Here is a 13,336-nt window from a genome sequence, read left to right as displayed (position 1 = left end):
TGGGTTGGGAGTTTGGGCCTGAGGAGAGACTGGGGAGGGGTTGGAGGAGGAGGAGGACCGGGTAGTCAGGTCAGGTTGTGCTTTGTTCGAGTCAGTGTTTATATGCGCAATTTCATTGCGGTTCACTAAGACAGAGGCAGGGCAGTATAGCTATCGGGGTGTGCAGATGTTGTGGGTCCTGGGGGATTATCACTGTAGATGATAGTGACTAGGGCATATGCGACCTGCAGTGCATTAACTGGGGCATGAATGCCACGGGTTGCAGAAATTGGAGAATTATCAACATGGGACACATTTGCAAGGGCATTAACATCACCAATCATAGTAGCTGGGGCATTACCATCTTAAGGCCCAGTATTTGGGGCATTATCAACATGGGACACATTTGCTAGGGCATTAACATCACCAATAATAGTAGCAGGGGCATTACCATCGTAAGGCACAGTAATTGGGGCATTATCAACATGTGACACATTTGCTAGGGCATTAAAATCACCCAACTTAGCAGGTGGAGCATTACCATTGTAAGGCACAGTAATTGGGGCATTATCAATACGAGACACATTTGCTAGTCCATTATCATCACCAATCATAGTATCTGGGGCATTATGATCACAGATCGCAGTTGCTGGGGAGATTTCCTCATTAGTAGTTGGATGCCAAGTGCCGCTCTGCGCAGTGATGGCATAATTCCCATTGGAGATCTTGGTGGTGCAGGGCATGGACAGTTACACGTCTTTACCTCGAAAAATATACATCGAGGGCATGTTTTACTGATTTTTTTTTTACCGAAACGGTTTCCTCGAATTTACATACATAAAGTGAAAAGAGTTCATACACCGAAACATTTTTACCGTAAAGATCTTCGGTATATAAACACTTCATTTTTTTAAATGTAAAATAATCGCTAAATGCACTTTATGTAAAAAAATAAAAATAAGAAAATCTGTACTACGTGCACTCCATCTGATGAACTGCATACCAGGCGCTGTCCAGTTCTGAAATTACTCGCTGACAAACTTGCATAAAGTCATCAATCAAGTTCAGCACTGGACAGCCCCCCTTATTCCCCTGTTTTATGCCCTTAAAAACCCGCCAAACATTTGAGAGCTATTTCATCTGAAAATATTTACTGAAAGACGTATTCATAGAAAAATTCAGTGAATGACTTTTTCGAAAAAGTCTTTCACTAAATATTTTTAGATGAAAAGCTCTCGATCTAAATTTATTCGCTGAATAGTCTGTATACCTGCATGGACTTGTAGATGATAGTGTTGGGACTGGTGGCATTATTTGCAATGGTGGTCTGAGTGATAGTCACGTTTGCGTCACAGATGAAAGCGGTCACCCTGTGGGTGGCGTGGTGAGGGTTCACAGTTGATGGGCGCGGGGTGCACTCCCTGAGCAGACTATTTCGGTCTGAAGTTTTCCATGGGCGGGTGGAGCTCTGCACTGGGCAGGTGCATGCCCTCAGTGCGCTATTGCATGCATGGTGAGGTAGCGTGGTGGGAGGCAGCATGTTGGAGAGTCTGGTGGCAGGTGCACAGCTTGATTCAGGAGTATAGGGGGTGTACTGGCTAGGGGCAGGCGGTCCCGATTCTGGCGACGGCCTATGAGCCACTTGTGGTTGGGTTACTGATGAAGGGTGCACCCGGGGCGGTGGATGCAGATCATATAATGGAACGTTGAGGGCGGGGGTTGATTCCCTGAATTGGCAGGTGCGTGGGCCAATAGCGCTGCCAGTTTGGCGATCCTCTTTGGTTGTGGCAGCCTGGAGTATGTCTGCGCTCGGAGAGACCCAGGAGGTGTTGGGATAGCGGGCTGGTGAAGGTAGCGGGATGTGTGATGCACAGGAAATATTTGTTACAAAGGTGGAAGACCGCGGAGGGTGCACTGTAAGATTGTAGATAGGACTCGAGGCTTTCGGCTTAATTTTTTTCAGTGATACATGCTTCAACACGGAGCTGAGACCATGCTGAGCTGCAGGACGTAGGGGCACATTGGTGCATCGCTGGCAGAGACTGCAGCAATAGGCCTTAGCTTCCGGCCTTCGATTGTGGCCTACTGCGCCTCCCGGGTGGGGTTTTAGGTACTTGATGAAATCGCAGGCATCCAATCAGATGGCTCCACACTGCCTGTAGCAGCCTTGGACCCCAGTGGAGGCTCGGAATCAGCAGCGGACATCTTGGCAGGGCTCAGCGGTACCTGGTGGGTATTGTAGACGCAAGGAAAGTCGCATCTAGAAGGAGACCAGGATGCTCAGGGAGACCGGCAGAGAATGCAACAATAGGCCTTAGCTTCTAGCCTTCGAACTATATTGTTTGAACTTGGGTAAGATAACCACAAGACATTTGTGGAATTTCCTTGAACTTGGGGAAGGGGGGCTGAAGAGGAAGCCCAGAGCTGGAAGAAGCTCAGAACCTTGTGTTGATCACCATTTCTTTTATGAATGCCATCCCTACACATTGTTTAGCTTAATTGTGAGGGCAAGAATAGGTTTTGGACAAAGGCAAACTTTGATGCTCAGCTCTTTTACACAGACTTTCCTTAGTATCATTCAGGTAGGGAAATCCCACCTTAGAACAGGGCAAGTTAGGCCTTGCACCATCCTGACATTTGATTTAATAAACCATTTACTGTTTGAACTTTGAATCTGTTGTCTGTGTCTTGCTTCATGATGGATTAACATTACATGAGATGTCCATTTGGGTAAATTTGGAAGAAATTGACAGAACGTGTACAGACCCCCATATGTGGGCTATCCATAAGGGGGAAGTTGGAACAAGTGTACCTGGAGTCAGCAAGGTATAAACAGTGAAGAAGTGCACCTATGTTATACTTTAAATAGAAGTGAACATTGTAGCAAAGACATGGTGGAGGATACGCATCAGGAAAGGAGCCCTTTTTGGGGAAGATATACCTGGCAGGAATGTTCACCAGGGGATCTGGGTGAACCAGAAGGGGGCAATTCCTGGCAGGGGATTACACCAGGAATTCATAAAATGAAGAAAAGGAAAAGATACATTGGAAGATGCCTGGCATGGGAGTACACCATGATATCTCGAGATTCAGATGAGAGATTCCTGGCAGGAGAGAGTATATCAGAAAGTCATAATTTTGGACAGTTGTGTAAAAGAAACCCTTCTTCATTTGAAGCAGTGGTTGATGTTAAAAGACATTTGTTTTGCCATCCTGAGAAGAGTGTTCTATAGCATGCAGCATTACCATTAGCGCACTAAGTATGGCCATCCGCTTTTTCATTGTTAAAAAGATCACGTTGTAGATTCACTTAACTGTAGTGGTTGCCATGGCATATTATGCAAAATAGGAGTATTGCAAGTGGCCCACGTGAGTCTAGGGACCCGGTTGCATTTAAAGTATTTAAAGTACTCAACAGGGGATAATCATAATTGTGTGTCGAACAGAACAGCTTTTATACAGTGGCGGGTGATTTAGACCCGCTATTCAAGCATACTTTTGATAGAGATACTTGAAGCCGTCGAGGGCTCTCCAGTGGCCAGGTCATTGGACAGTATGCTAACTCATTTGACAATATTCAAGTTCAATACGTGACTGATCTGGAACCAAGTTCCCGTGGGGTAATCTATATACCTTTTCTTCACAGGACCATCTCCGACTGAGTAACTTATACCACAACCATGAATCAAAAAAGTCTATTGAAAGGACATTTAGCCTTGCACCCAGCGTGATTTCCCCCAGGATAACACACTATCGATAATCACTATTTGCACTCCTTGTACCATCTGTATAGAGCACATAAGGGGTAGTGGAGCTCAACCAGCAACACTGTATTCCTTTATCACCTATAGGGACCTGGGTCTTCAAGAAACACCAAAAATTGGGCAGTAGACTTCTAGATAAAATCAATAGATTTTGACCTTTTGGATCACTCCGTGGCAAAACTAGAACACAGTAAGATTTAATGACCCGTTTCCTGTGAGAAATAGGTCCCCCCTTTTTTCTAATAGATTGCATTTAATGCCTTTTGTTAATTAATATAATTAGTTACTGAACTAGTACACACTCTGAACCACATATCTCTGTTCATTCCCCAACAAAGAGAAACAGGACACCTCCATTTCAACTTTCATCCGCCCTGATGAAGGCCAATCACTTTCTAGCTATACAGATCAGCTAATGAATGGCCGAAACACTGTTGTGTCGACTCCTCTCCTCCCGTGTGTAGTATCAACACTGTAAATATTGTACTGCTATGTACCATGTCCGCATGTTATTTGTTCATTATGATCCCTGGATTTTGTAAAAGGTTATGCATGTCAACCTGTATTTAGACCCAGTTAATTTGACTGGAGAAACAATCAATGTATCATCTACATATATTGTTGTGTTATTAATTTGTGTCTTGTTGAAAAACAACTTTTAAAGCCAGTTTGTATGCATTAAAATAATTGGGAAAAAAGCAAATTTGTTTATACATTAATCTAGAACATCCTCCAGTGTGTAGGTCTGAAATTGTATGTGTAAATAAGTTCAGTCACCCATATCATTTCTTTCTATTTACATTATCAACCCACCTGGGTAGATCAGGGCCAAGCCAGGAGCCCTTTGTTTTACCACTGCTTGGAAAAGACATTTTCCATCATCATTAAGAAAGTGTTAGATGAAAGAGACATTCCTACTACTCTTATAGGACCACTGTTTGAACAGAACATTTTCAATATTCTACCTGAAATAGCTCAGGGGAAGGGAATCAACCCGAGGCTACAAGGATTGTTTTGTTGGATTTACATACTTAGTTTTTGCACACTTTTTGCTGAATTTAAAGCAGAGACATTTACCTGGCTGGAATGATAATGGGACATGGAGACTCTGCGTGCGCATGCACAGGGGATTCATTAAGTTAAAAGGGTATGGAACCCCGCCAGCCTTCACTCTTCTCTCCATCGTCTCCCAATGTGTCTGCTCGCTCGCTCCCTCCGTTCTCTCCCCGGAATTCTCAACCAGTCAGCTGAGGGATGCACGTGCAGCACTGCAGGAAGGAGCACCACACTACACATGCACCTTTTGTTGTTTATTTTTAGTGTGAGGACCAGATACGTTTTGGACACAAGGACAGTTTGCCTAAGTTGGGCGACGAGACACAGACTGATCCCTAGCTTCGATTTCCTAGGCAGGGAAACTCTTTAGGATAGCGGCAAAAAGGCCTTTTTCCCAAACATTTTTATTTTAATAAAATATCTAATGTGGAAAACATTACAATTTTGTATCTGCCTCTAATTTGTGACCCTCACATAAAGCTGTTTGAAATTAAGGACACACCATCCTGTGTTCATACATTCAAAGCAAAAATGAAAATCTACAGCCCACCCTTTTCCACTTGAATTCAAAACGATATGCAAGACTCTAAATGCCAAAAATGATTCCTCTTTGTGTTTATAAATAAGCCGTTTGTTTATTTACTCTGAGGAAGAGGAAAGACAAAATGTGAAAGTGCTGTCACACATTTTGCTAGAGGTGGCATTGTCTCAAAGCTCATACTTGGAATCTAAGGCATTGCTTATGTGGGCATACCTTGATGGGCATTCCCAGCCTAAAGTCTCCTCCCACGTGGCATGTGGAAGGCTGTCGCTATCTGATCCTAACCCTTGCAGTGGTATTATGAGCGAGGATCACATGGGAAGAGATGACTGTTGGGGAGATAAGGTGACTCCATTAGGAGGGACCTCATATGCTCTTCTTCTTTGTAAGGAAGACCCTACATTTCAGAATGTGATGGCACGTTGTCATTATTCAAATCCCTCTAGTTGTTAAATCCTAATACCCCTCTTGTCAAACATCCTAAACAAAATGCCATTCACACTTCATACGTGCATAACACCAACACAACTTATTCTTCTCCGATGTTTCAGTTTTTAAACACAAATGTAAAGCAATGTAGCATTAAAAGGCTTGAAACTCCTATGGACCCCAACTCTCACAAATCCTTAATTACTGAGACAGGGAAGGAGTCAATGTGGAATGAAAGGAACATCAAACTCAAGTGCAGACTAGTTGTTATACTAGCAATCAGATGCGCTCAGCATTTAAACCTGATGAAGAACTTCAATGGAGAAAAGGAGAGGTGAGCTGCACAGCAGGTAAAGCAGGAAGCGTGAACAACATCAGAACGAAAAACACAGAGATGAGCTGTGCTGGGAGAGCAAGGCGCTTGCAGGCAACCACCTGGAAGCCTGCTTAACTGAAGGAATGGGAGACAGGTGAGAGAGCAGCGGGAAAATCGCTGCCAGGCAGACTGCCGCCTCAAGGCTACAAGAGACGTGGTCTTGTGGGGCTGCTTCGGCTCCATAGACGAGGAGCTGGGCAGCCGACGCAGGAACCAAAAGAGGTTCTGCACAACCGGGGAAGCCTTACCATAGAAAGAACTTCACTGCAGCCCCACTTTACACCTGTGAGTCAGCCCAGAAGAATTGGGGGCCCCAAGACGTGTCTGCAAACTAACAAACTATTGAAGTCTCTTTATATGAAATACCAATTTGGGTAAATTTGGAACACGCATTGCCACAAGCCAAGAGATTTTAATAAAGAGGTTAACACAAAGCACTTGAACAAAGCTCCATATATGAGATGTCAATATGGGGGAAGTTGGAACAAGTAGTACCTGAAGTAAAAGAGGTATAAGCAATGTAACTGTTATACTTAGAAAGAAAGTGAACATTATAGAGAGACCTGATGACTAAAGCACATCAGGCAGTGAACTCTTTTTGGACAAAGATACCTGGCAGGAGAGTACACTAGGGATCTGCAAACTCCAGAAAGGGAGGATCCCTGGCAATGAAGTACCAGGTGATCCATAAAGCATATGAAAGAAGAACAAGTTACTTACTTCTGGTAACGTTCTTTCGAATGGATGTCCCTCCCACGTATTCATTATCTTAGATATTTCCAATATCCCAGTTTTGCTGCTTTGGATTTTTTTTTTCAGCATGGGGCGCTGTGATGTCTCTCAGATGCCTCCGTCTCGATGACGACATCACCGCTGGTAGATGTAGCACACACAGCACCCGTTGGCCTCAGTTCTGTTTTTTTCAAGTGACGCATTTATCTTGTGTTCAACAGTTACTCCCCCTGAGAGAACTTAGACCGTAACCGCAAGGGAAATTCTACTGCAGGGTAGGTTGGGAAGGGCGATAAGGAATATGTGGAAGGAACATCCAGTTGAAAGAACATTACCAAGGGTAAGTAACTTGCTCTTCGAATGGATTGTGACCTCCCACGTATTCCTTATCTTTGATACGCTCCCAAAGCAGTCTAACCAATTTGGAGGCGGGAGTAGAATTTAGTGTGACATGAATTTTCATGGCTGTGTATGCAGCAAATGCAACACTGCTTTGCCAAATCAGATTCTTGCCCCGAAGAAGAGTCTAAACAATAGTCTTTAGTGAAGGTGTGCACAGATGACCATGTGGCAATTGCACATATAACCCTTATTGAAACTCCCCTCTGTAGAACAGAAGAAGTTGGCATGCCCCTGGTCGAATGAGCTCTTAGGTGTTCTGGAGGATTTTTCCCCACCAGTTTGTCGCATTCCAATATTGTTAAAATAATCCATCTGGGTAGAGTTTGTTTGTTAATGGCCAAACCCAGTTTGCGACCTCAATAGCCCACAAATAACTGGTCATCCTGTCTTAATGCTGTAATTCTGGAGATGTAAAGGTTCAGTGCATGTTTAGGGTCAAGCCTGTGAAGCCTTTTCTCTTTCCTCCCAGGCTGTGGTGGAGCATAAACAAATTGTAACGTTATCTTCTGAGTGAGATGGAAATGAGAAACAATTTTGGGGAGAAAAGTAGGCTTCGTTTTCAGTACCACTTTGTCTTTATAAAAGATAGTATAAGGAGGCTTGCAGGATAAGGCTTCGGGCAGAAGTAATTGCCACTAAAAATAGTGTAAAGGCTCGAAAGGAGCTGCCATCAAAAACTTTAACACTAAGTTGAGATCCCGCAGTGGGACTTGAAAAGGGGTTGGAGGGAAAACATTAGTTAGTTCTTTCAAGAATTTTTCCACTAGAGGTATCTTAAAATAAGAGACCTCCTCAGAAGAGCACTTAAGAATAGGAAGCGCTGCCAAATATCCCTGTAAGGTATCAATCTGGAGCCCCAGATTTGCGAGATGTAACAAAAATCTAACACCAAAAGGTGTATTACAAGTAAACGGGTCAACATTCTTATCTCTACACCAACTGCAAAACTTATTCCAATGGCAGTGGTATAAAGATTTGGTTGCTGGCCTTCTGGTCGAAAGCAAAATCTCCATTACATCATCCGGGAGGCCCCAATCCTTGTATCTCAGCCTCTCAGAAACCATGCGTGAAGGCGAGTGTCCTGATATCCGGATGGAGAACCCGACCCTTGTGAGAGAAGGTCCTCTCTTTGGGGGAAGACATATCGGAGGGCAGATGCACATGTCCAAAATGTCTGGGTACCACGTTCTCCTGGCCCAATCCAGGGAAATTAGGATCATGTGTTTCCTGAACTTTCTCAACCTCGCGATTATGTGAGGAACCATGGGGACTGGAGGAAACATGTACAGGAGTGGAAATTCCCAGTCCACTACGAACATGTCTCCTAGAGCTCCACTTGGGGGAAATTCCCTTGAGCAGTACAGTTCGCCCTTCCGGTTGGCACCAGTCGCAAACAGATCCACTTGAGGGGTTCCCCAAAGGGTGAAGATCTCTTGAAGGACTTCCTGAGCTAGTTCCCACTCATGGGAGACTGTGCTCTGCCTGCCCAGAGCGTCTGCCGTCGTGTTCTTCTCTCCGGCTAGATGAACTGCCGACACAGAGAATCCTTCTTGTATTGCCCAGAACCATAACTGCATTGCCTCTCTGCGCAGTGGTAGTGACCCTACACCTGTTCTTCTCTTGTTGAGGTAGTACATGGCCACTGTGTTGTCTGTCATTATCAGGACATTCTTTCCCCGTACAGATGGCAGGAAGGCCTTCAGCGCTAGTCTGATCGCCCTCAGCTTTAAAAGGTTTATATGTAGTTTGGACTCTGATGGAGACAAACAGACAAACTGCTGCTTGTCAGATCGTTGGTATGGGCTCTCCACCCCGTGAGTGAGGCGTCCGTCACTACTGTTATCTCCGGCCATGGTTGCCAAAATGGTTCTCCTTTCAAGATGTTCTCCCGACAGGTCCACCTTTCAAGATCCAGTGAGACTCTGCTTGGGATTTGTAGGAGATCTGACATCGTTCCTGATAATTGTGACCACTCAGTTCTGAGAGCCTATTGGATAGATCTCATTCTCAGACGAGCCTCTGGCACCAGAAAAATGCAGGATGCCATGAGGCCGAGCAACCTCAGAAAATCGAATACCGGTAAATGCTGAGCATTCTGGAATTTGGTCACCATCTGCAGAATGTCTTGAGCCCTCATCTCTGGTGGCAAGGCTTTTCCCAAGGATGCATCCAGGACTTTTCCAAAGAATTGGAGTCTTTTTGATGGTATCATGTGAGACTTCTTGAAGTTGAGGGAGAAGCCCAGTCTGTGAAGAGAGTGGCAGGTATCGCTGAGATGTTCCAAGGTCTGTTCTGGGGAACTGGCCCTGATCAGCCAATCATCCAGGTAGGGTTAAACATGGATTCCCCCTCTCCCGAGACTCGCTGCCACAACCGCCATCGGTTCGGTGAAAACCCTGTGGCGGAAGTCAGCCCAAATGGCAGAACTAGAAACTGATAATGAGAACCGCCAATGGCAAACTTCAGGTAGTGCCTGTGCTCGAGATGGATCGGCACAGGCACTACCTGAGGTCCATCCTGAAGGTCCAATGATACCATCCAATACTGAAGCTGGAGGGCCCGAAGGATGCGAGAAAAGGTTACCATCTTGAACTTGTCCTTCCTGAGGAACTTGTTCAAGTCTCTTAAATCCAAGATGGGTCTCAATCCTCTGTCCTTCTTGGGGATCAGAAAGTATGGGGAGCACCAACCCTTGTTCCTCTCCGATACAGGTACTGGTTCTATAGCACCTTTCTCTAGCAGGGTTAAAATCTCCTGCATAAGGAGCGGATCTGGAACTTTCAAAGAGTTTTTCCCCGGTGGAGGACTCTGCAGAAAAGGGAGACCGTAACCTTGGGCAACTGTTTCCAATGCCCATAGCCTGCCATTCTGTCAGATGCTGTGACAATCTGCCTCCTACTGTAGTCTTGTGAACAAAGACCTCAGAGAGGTTTTGGGATGGCTGACGCAGTGGCTGAAGGTAAGGCAGCCACTGCTGTTGTGGTCTTAGTATTTCTTCCTTGTCCACCACAATGGAATCGTCTTTGTTCTCTTTGAGCTAGCTGTTCTTTGCCTCTTCCAATTATGGAGTAGTGGCGAAAGGACCTACCCCTCCAGGGTGTACCCATGGGGCCGTTTGGAGGTGGTCTGATTGCAGCCCCAAGGGATTTCGCTGCCGCCTTGGAAGTTTGCATCTTCTCCAAACTCTCATCAGCTTTGTTCTGACTTTCTCAACCAGGCAAATCTGCGCATCACTGCACTTTCCGCCATAGCTCTGCTGATACATCAGACCTCGTAATCACAGGAGCCGTGTGTCTTCAAACTGATACATCAGCAGAGTCAAGACCAGTCTGGAGGGATTCGCACATTGCATCTTTCTCATCCTTGACAATGTTAAGGAATCCGTATCGTTCTTCCCCTTCGGGGATATAGTCAGCCGCCATAGCAATGCACTCCCAAAGGGTGTGTGTAAACCTTGCTAACGTGCGCATAACATTGGCCGATTTCAAGGCTATAATTCCGGCCGAAAACACTTTCTTGGCCATGGCGTCATAACGCTTGTCGTCCCCATCCTGAGGTATTGTAGGATAGGCATTTTGCCTACTCGTGGGGGTGGCCACCTGAACCACCAGGCTTTCTGGCGTAGGATGCTTGGACAGGTAATAAGGGTCAGAGCTTGAAATCCTGTACTTAGCCGTCAATTTCTTATTGACAGCTGGGATAACTTCTGGTGTTTCCCAGTTAGTAGTGACATGCCTTTGTAAGGCTTGATGGAAGGGTACAATTGGGTCCACTTGTGGCCCTCTGTCCAAGATATCGGTAATATTGTCTTGTTCAAAAGCTGGTGTAGGTCTTGACCACCCCATGTACTCCATAACCCTTGACATCAGTTGCATGGTCACCTCGGTCAGTCCTGCCAAATTCAACCTCTGGTGAGGTGTCTATTCTACTAGACTCATGCAGGCATTCCTGTAAGTTATTGATATGTGACTCTTCTAAAATCAATGCCGCAGGCACTAATGGTGTTCCATATTCTAACCCAAAGGGTCTGGCTTCATCAGATGATTCCTCTGCATCTTCATAAATAGAAGAGAGGAATTTGAAAAAATCAGATCGTGGCAAGAGTAGGTATGTCTTCTCCAGTGAAGTTGCCATGATATTTGTCATCAGGGGAGTTGAAATAATCGAGACCGGCCACGGCTGCATCGATGGCTTCGGCATATGCGGCGTCGAGGAGGTCGACGCTTGAAGAGTTGATGGCTTCTCCAAAGTTATTGGCGCCGATGGCGTCGATGACGCACCTTTCGTCCCTGACGGTATTGAGTCTTTTGCGTCACTTATGTCAATGGTTCTATCTTCTGGCTGAGTTTTTCCTCGAATCGAGGGACTTTTTTTATAGCTCTCGAGGAGTCTTTGTCGCTGGGTTTGAAGACACACGGCTCCTGTGATTACGAGGTCTTTCAAGCAGGACATGTGTTTTGGGTGTAGTCGAGTGGGCAAGGCTGCGTTCTCGAACACCTTTAACATCCGTAATCGAAACTCTTCCCACTGGGCCGGTGAACTTGATTTAGTGGGGCAAATGACCCATTCCGGTGAAGAACATTTAGACAAGGAAGATGGCGTTCTGTGGTGCAGTTTCTTTCCTTGTCTAGAGGTGAAAGAGTGGTGTGAACCACTTCGAGACCTGCCACGTTTATGCTTTCTTCTACGAGGAGAAACTGTTCTCGACTCGTCTGAAGTTTTTTGCTTTTTTGATGGAGTGGAGGGGGATTTTTGTGTTCTACCTGCCGCCAGCTTCCCGGTATGCTCTCTAAGGGCTGTGGTTGTCATAGACAGGCAGTCTTCACACTCTGATGACAGGTGAGTCGACCCCAGGCATATCCTGTGAGGATCCGTCACAGACATCTTAGCACCGGAGTCAGAGCATTTTTTGAAGCCGAATCTTGTGGTGGACGATGCAGAAGACAAAGACATTGTTTGTTTGTTTTGTTTGTTTTATTCACTTATAATGCGCACCAGACACAGGGGTAAGAGGGCGCAGAAGTACAGGATATGCGAAGCTTAGGATACATAGTTACATAATTACACATAGTACATAAATAACTAATTACACACAGTTATAATTATGTAACTATGCATTAATTACACACAATGTTTGTAGTATATACAGGTTGTAGCAATAGTACAGTAAAGTATCTACAGGATATTTATATAGGAGGTTATAGGTGCTGAGTCATCAGGGTAGTGGGGGAAGGAGGTTATGTAGTTACATAGTTACATATACTGCTAATAGCGTATATAGGTTATAACAGTAGTACAGCGATTTATATACAGGATATTATACAGGATGCAGCTAGGATATCAGCAAGGTGGAGGAGGCGCTGGCTAGTTGATCGATAGCTTCAGGGATTGATGTAATTGAATCTAAATTTGAGGTAAGATTTCTCTTCACGTATAGTGTGGGGCAGTGAGTACCATACTTGGGCCGCCCGGACAGGGAAACTGGCGCCTCCGGCCTTGGTCAATTTGAATCTTGGAATGATGAGTGTGTTGGCGTTAGAGATTCTTGAGGGTCTGGTGGATCTTCTTTCTACAAATCTGTCAGTTAGAGAGGGAGGGGCCGCATTGTTCAGGGCTTTGTGTGTGAGAGTGGCAACTTTCAGTAGGATTTTGTCTTGCGCAGACAACCAATTATTATTGCGCCTTATCTGAGAAATGTGTGATCGTCTGGAAATGCCAAGAGCTGATCTCGGGGCATTATTTTGTAAAGTTTGTAGTCTATGTAGGATATATTTGTTGGCCCCAATATACAGTGCATTGCAGTAATCGAGTCTGGATAAAGCAAGAGCTCTTGCTAAGATCAAGCAGCTGTCATTACAGATAAAGCGTTTACCTGCTCTGATAAGCTTACAAGTATAAGCTGTGGCTGAGGCCAGTGAGTTCACCTGTTTGTTCAGGGAGAGGGTGGCATCTAGATGAAAACCTAAGGTCTTCACTTCCTTAGCCACATTGATGGTATTACCATTGATCTCGAATGCAGAGTAGTCCTGGCCTGGATGGGCGACATTGGAGTGTGTT

General features: G+C 45.1%; 1 protein-coding gene across 5 annotated transcripts in view; it reads right to left on the bottom strand.

The window, feature by feature from the left end:
• The window catches only part of FARS2 (phenylalanyl-tRNA synthetase 2, mitochondrial), a 2,528,336-nt gene that overhangs the window by 2,408,415 nt on the left and 106,585 nt on the right, over positions 1 to 13,336 (bottom strand). The gene's annotated exons all lie outside the window — the stretch shown is intronic.

This window comes from Ambystoma mexicanum, chromosome 5p (genome assembly GCF_040938575.1).
Source record: "Ambystoma mexicanum isolate Mex_15411 chromosome 5p, UKY_AmexF1_1, whole genome shotgun sequence".
NCBI classification, from domain to species: Eukaryota; Metazoa; Chordata; class Amphibia; order Caudata; family Ambystomatidae; genus Ambystoma; species Ambystoma mexicanum.
The sequence above is the reverse complement of the archived record's forward strand: the minus strand, read 5'-3'. Positions and strand labels throughout refer to the sequence as shown.